This window comes from Saccostrea cucullata, unplaced genomic scaffold, assembly GCF_032062105.1.
Source record: "Saccostrea cucullata isolate Sc308-1 unplaced genomic scaffold, CSIRO_AGI_Scuc_v1 ctg4787, whole genome shotgun sequence".
Classification (NCBI taxonomy): Eukaryota; Metazoa; Mollusca; class Bivalvia; order Ostreida; family Ostreidae; genus Saccostrea; species Saccostrea cuccullata.
The window spans coordinates 96221-103496 of NW_026926028.1; positions in this window are offsets into that span (position 1 = coordinate 96221).

The window sequence follows — 7276 nt, forward strand, 5'->3', positions numbered from 1 at the left end:
CTTTTCCCTGATTGGAGAACTCGCTAACTCTATAAATGGGCCTTACAGGGTTGTTTTCCCTGTTTCTTAAATTCCGATTCTCTGTCATACGAATGCATTCCTCCTGCATCGCAGCAGTCACTGCTTCCTGTAGGCTTTTTGGTCTAGTGCGCTTTACAGCTAAGCGGAAATCATCATCATGATTACAGTTGTCCATAAAAGTTTTAAGACTAGCTTCTTCCACATAGTCTCGATTTCCAGGGTGAGCTCTTCTATACAAATCAGCTATCGCTTGGCCAAAATCTCGGAACGATTCTGTCTGGAGCTTTTTTCGCATTTTTGCCTCAACGATATAGCTCTCCTTCATCGCAGTATGTCCGAATCTGTTGTCCATTTGTAGTTTAAGTTGGCTATAGTCACGTAAAATATTATCTGGTAATCCATATGCGAATGCTTCCGCTTGTCCACGGAATGTAGTAATAAGAACTCTTCGTTTCATGTCAATGGACCAATTATTTAACGCAGCAATATTCTCAAAATATCTCACAAATTCACTCCACACCTCTGTTCCTTCTCCTTTGAATGTGCGTTTGACCTGAATGTTTAATCCCCGTCCTGGCAATCCGACTTCCTCACTAACTTCCGACTAACTTTCGGCTTCCTGATCTGGTGCTCTATCAGTTGAAATATTCCGCACAGTGCTGGTCATCCGTCCACCATTACGCGTAGTCCTTTTATGAGTAGATTGACACATTTTCCAAACAACAGCACACACAATCAAGCCTAATAATAATATTCCAATATTTCCCAATGCCTCATGTGTCAATCGTGACAGTAAATTTGGAGGAATGTAGCGAAACACTCCTAACACAGTCAAAACGAGGGCAAGTATTCCACTTATCCATACTGTTATCCCAGAATACCACGTACTCTCATTCTGCGCTTCCGTGCAGTTCTCTCCATTCACAATTCTATTCTGTGGTGATTCCGTATTGGCAACAATCGGAGATGGTAATTCACTTTCAAAATCCTGTAATAGATTCCGCCTCACAGAAGTTCTTGGTCTTGGAGTAGTTTGTGGAAAACTACTAGGCGAAGTAAAAGTTAAATCCATATCCGCTGGCGAATGTGTAGTGCGATCACCGCCTTGAAGAAAAGAGCACAGTGCGTCAAAAGCACAAAAATCACAAAAGGATCCAGTTTGAGAATTCACAGAAATCACTAATTATTCATCCTAATCCTGCATGCACACGCCGGACACTTGTAAAATCTCCTCACAGTTTTTCCATTATCCAGAATATGTTGATTTTCACTTTTCAGAAACATATTAAAACAATTCGGACACCCTTTGCGTAGATAATAATCCTCAATTCGCACTAGTACTAATTTCCCAGAGTCATCATAGTCATAAATATGTGCCAGTCTTTGGGGTGGAGTATTTCTGAAATCCATAATTAGTAAACACACGCATGAAAATAATAATCCGAGCAGTATCACTATGTTCCGTTTTCCTTCCAAATATATTTGTATCCATAGTTGGGTCGTCTCACTGGAAATACAGTTATGAAATATGAAAGCCATAGTACCACCTGTTCAAAAGTTATGACGAGGATAAGATTTTGAAATTAGGTCAAACTCCAGGGTCAAGGGTCAAAGTTGTTGGTTTCTTAGATGATGATTGATCAGTGAATCTTATCCCGCAAAGACCGACTAAACTATGCGTTCGAAAAGCAAGTGACCATAATTCTCTGTTGGCAAATATAGAAAGTTGAAGATCGATAGGAAAGCCTTCGGCCCAGAATTAACGAAATGATGACAAAGTGTATTGTCGAAAATGTCAAATTCGCGACAAAACAAAGTATAGGATTCACAATCCACAATTAGGTTAAGTATTTTTTATATTTTAAAAATATACGCTTTTTAACCGATGAATATATATATTTCTTGCTAGAGTTTGGAAGGAAAACGGAATATAGTGATGCTGTTCGGAATATTGTTTTTGTGTGTGTGGGTGAGTGTGTGTGTGTGTGTGTGTGTGTGTGTGTGTGTGTGTGTGTACTAATTATGGATTTCAGAAATACTCCGGCCCAAATACTGGCACATATTTATGACTATGGTGACTCTGGGAAATTAGTACTAGTGCGAATCGAGGATTACTTTTTACGCAAAGAGTGTGCAAATTGTTTTATCATGTTTCTGAAAAGTGAAAATCAACATATTCTAGATAATGGAAAAACCGTGAGGAGATTTTAACAAGTGCCCGTCGTGTGAATGCCGGATTAGGATGAATAATTAGTGATTTCTGTGAATTATCAAACTGGATCCCTTTGTGATTTTTGTGCTTTTGACGCACTGTGCTCTTTTCTTAAAAATGTTTCAAGGCGGTGATCGCACTACGCATTCGCCAGCGGATATGGATTTAACTTTTACTTCGCCTAGTAATTTTCCACAAACTACTCCCAGACCAAGAACTTCTGTAAGGCGGAATCTATTACAGGATTTTGAAAGTGAATTACCGTCTCCGATTGTTGTCAATACGGAATCTACACAGAATAGAATTACGAATGGAGAGAACTGCACGGAAGCCCAGCATGAGAGTACGTGGTATTCAGGGATTACAATTTGGATAAGTGGAATATTTGCCATCGTTTTGACTGTGTTAGGAGTTTTCTCTACATTCCTCAAAATTTACTGTCAGGCTTGTCACATGAGGCACTGGAATATATTATTAGGTTGTGTGTGCTCTTGTTTGGAAAATGTGTCAGAAAAGGACCACGCGTAATGGTGGATGGATAACTAGCACTGTGCGGAATATTTCAACTGATGGAGCATTAGATCAGGAAGCCGGAAGTTACAATGAGGAAGTCGGATTGCCAGGACAGGGATTAAACATGCAGGTCAAACGCACATTCAAAGGAGAAGGAACAGAGGTGTGGAGTGAATTTGTGAGATATTTGAGAATATTGCTGCGTTAAATAAATGGTCCATTGACATGAGATGAAGAGTTCTTATTACTACATTCCGTGGACAAGCGGAAGCATTCGCATATGGATTACCAGATAATATTTTACGGGACTATTACCAACTTAAACTACAAATTGACAACAGATTCGGACAAACTGCGATGAAGGAGAGCTACATCGTTGAGGCAAAAATGCGAAGAAAGCTCCCGACAGAATCGTTCCGAGATTTCAACTAAGCTATAGCTGACTTGTATAGAAGAGCTCATCCTGGAAATCGAGACTATGTGGGAGAAGCTAGTCTTAAAATTTTTATGGACAGCTGTAATCATGATGACGATTTCCGCTTAGCTGTGAAGCGCACTAGACCAAAGAGCCTACAGAAAGTAGTGACTGCTGCGATGCAGGAGGAATGCATTCGTATGACAGAGAACGGGAATTTTTAAAAGAAACAAGGAAAACAACCCTGTAAGACCCATTTATAGAGTTAGCGAGTTCTCCTCTCAGGGAAAGTCCCAGTGATCTGGAAAACGTACCGCGCTAATCCAGATATGGAGGACAAAAGAAAAACTTTGAGGAAATGTTATGGCTGTAATTTTCTATGTATTTGTATAAAGACTGTCCAAAGCGAAAAAATGCTTATAGCAAAAGCCGTCAGAAATGTTTAAATTTAAGAGTGTCGAGGCAGTAGGCCATGTGTCGGCACAGCTGTTAGTTAACGGTCTAGTACAGGAGATGAACAACGTCAGGATGATAGCAGTGTATAAATGCCTTCAGTATCAACTCAAACAGATGTTGGAAATTTGCACTTGAATTACGAGTCTAACGAGAAAAATCAAGGAATTATAGAAATTAGAGGAAAACCAGGAATGAGATAATTTGGCTTAGTGGAAGGCACATCGTTTGAGTGGAAATTTGACACGGGTGCAATGAACACGTTCATAACAGAATAGGTTTATTGGAACATTCTTCCAGAACACAGACCTGTGCTGGAGCGCGCTAAAAAGCAATTTGATACAGCCGACGGAAGAAAATTGAAAGTTACGGGAACTGCAAAAATGCTACTTTTCAAGGCTTTCAAGTGATCTATAGAGTGTTTGTGGCAGATGTAAAATGTAATTTACTGGGCCAAGATTTTATCACCAAATTCCAATGTCAATGGGACTGTGTATCTAATGAGTGCAACCTTAAGTCAGATGATGAAGTCTTGCGGGGATATTGTATTATTAGCATGGGGGACAGTGTTGTTCCAGCTCATCACGAGAGTATTATAAAAGCTACATTCGATAGTAGTGTAGATGTTTGTGATGGGGTGCTGTTACCTCTAAAATCATTTGTACATAATCATGGATTAGCCGTGACAAGAGAGTTAGTGAAATCTACACGTGGTGAGAATTATATCTTTGTTCGCGTGTTTAATCCGAATGATTATGACGTTTATGTGCAGAAGTGTACCGAGATAGCTGTGTTTGATCCTGTAGAAACTCTGTCAACATTGAAGATCCCGGAAGTGTGTGGTGTAATGTCAGGAGGCGACAAATTGCCAGAGCATCTAGAACAAGTTTTTAAAGAAGCATGTGAAAATCTAACTGAAGAGCAAGCGGCAAAGTTTAAAAACGTCTCTTAGCTCGTGTGGATGCGTTTCCAGACGAACCAGTGGGGAACATCGCATTAAGTTAAAGGAGGAAATTCCCCTAAAGGAACCAGTGCACATGGTACTCATTTTCAAGAGGGAAATAACGGATGAGAAAATCAAGAAATTAGAAGAACATGGATTAATTGAGAAGTCTAACAGTCCCTGATCCGCTCCTATTGTATTAGTTCAGAAAAAGGACACAAGCTGGAGGCTTTATGTCGATTATCGGAAATTAAATGCGAATACCATCAAAGACGCTTATCTGATACCTCGTGTGGCAGATGATCCCGATTCCCTCGCTGGATCTACATGGTTTTCGTCATTAGATCTCAATATGGCTTACCATCAAATTCCTATGAGTGTGGAGGATAAGGAGAAAACAGCGTTTGCTACACTGCGTGGTGGTCTTTACCATTATACGATTATGCCTTTTGGAATATCAACGCCCCGGCAACGTTTCAAAGAGGTATAGAACAGGGGTTAAATGGACTACAGTGGAATATAACAGTCTTATATTTGGATGACATTATTGTGTACAATCGTACTTTTGACGAACATTTAGATAATCTTAGTTTAGTATAAGATAGGTCAGAGAGTGTAAACCTAAAATAAAAGCGAAGAAGTGCAATTTCTTCAGGCGGGAAGTGAGCTTTTTTGGACATAACGTTTCAAAGGAGGGTATTAAAACGGATCCTTCAAAAATAGAAGCTGTGAAAACTGGAAAACTCCGAGCAATGTGACGGAATTTAGAAGTTTCTTAGGACTAGCAACGTATTACCGGAGATTCATTCAAGACTTTGCTAAAACTTCAAAATGTCTGCATATTTTTACTTGGAAAAATCAAGAATGGAATTCCATTCCAAGAATGTGATACCGCGGTCGAATTTCTGAAACAGAAATTGATATCTGCACCTATTCTTGGATATCCTGCTGTGAATGCTGGTGACTTTATACTAGATACTGATGCTAGCAATGATGCTATAGGCGCTGTGTTATCGCAGATTCAGAATGGAAGAGAAATTGTGATTTCCTATCGAAGACGTGTGTTGAATAATTCTGAAAGAAATTATTGTGTTACACGTAAGGAAATGCTAGCTGTTGTACACTTTGTTTAACACTTGAAGTACTATTTACTTGGTCGAGAGTTTTTGCTTAGAACAGACCATGGATCCTTGGTGTGGCTTCATACATTCCGAGAACCGGATGGACAACTTATGCGGTGGCTACAGCGACTTGGACCGTACATATTTAAGATTGAACATAGGGCTGGAAAACGAAATGGAAATTCAGATGCATTATCTCGTGTTTCTTTTAATCGAAGTGTAGACAGTGTTAATGTGAGAAATGTGAAGGAAGTGAAATTCAGAAATATTCACATGTTTTTGAATTATGTAATAATTCAACAGGAAGTGTCAATCACGTGTTTGATTTAAGTATTTTGTTTTAGGATAACACGAACGCTGAAAAATCAAGTGATTGTACCGTTATTTCTCCTGTGAAGAAGAAGCAATCAAATAGACCAATGCGAGCAAAGATTCGGAAACAGCCGGAGGAGTCATTAAACCGAGGAAATATTCGAGAGAAACAACAGCATGACCCTGGAATGCTCGTTATTCTCCATAGGATGGAAAAGAATGAAAAACCGCCATTATCAGCTGTGTCATGTGAAAACTTCGAGTGCAAATTTTGGTATTCAAGATGGGATTTATTGTGCATTGATCAAGTTGTTGACTTAGGCTTAATGATTAATTAAATTTAATAAACCACTGATACAACCGGGTCCAGACTTGTAAATATTTAAAAATTGGCATGATATTTGTATAACCAGACTGGGAGATGGTTTGGAATTCCCAAAAATGATAGACTATGTAATATTTGTAATAATGGACAAATAGCTGATGAGTATCACTACATTTTAGAATGTAAATATTTTTCCGAATATAGAAAAAAATATCTTCCTAGTAAATATTGTAATAGACCAAATTTTTTCAAATTCTCAGAATTGTTGTCATCTGCTGACTACAAAGTATTAATTAAACTATGCAGTTACATAAACAGAGTATATGAAAAAGTCTGTCCTCCATAATTATTTATGTTACTTTATTTGAATGTATTTCCGCCATTTCACATGTATCTTGTATTTTATTTTCTGTATATATTGTACATATATTGTTGAACCTCATGTACCATTGATATGGTTTGAGAGAATAAACTGAACCTATAAATGAACTGCTTATTATGCGTAAAGTTTACTGATTTGTTTGTGTTTATAATTATGCTTAATTGCTTATATTATTAAGTCGTATGTTTGATATTTCAAAGTAATCAGATGTCTTAAATGGTTATTTTACATGTATTATAATGGTAATCATTTCATTCGTATTTATTTTGTACATTAATTTTGATCGGAGTCAAAAACTTAAGAAGGGGGGAGTTGTAACGGTATCTTATAGTATTATTCTGAATTATTGTTACGCAATGTTTGTTTACATGTCATTGCTCCGCGCGAGCAATGTCGTTACATAACTGACCCTGTTAAAAAAGATTGCTCCTCATGAGCAATGCATATTATGTATATACATATAGGCCGAGTAAATGCTTAGGCGCGGTCAGTCTTATTAAGGTCTTTCGTTTCCAACGGAAGACCTTCTACTGATTCTGCTGGTAAAGATTATTATGAGGCTAACTTTACACCATCCTT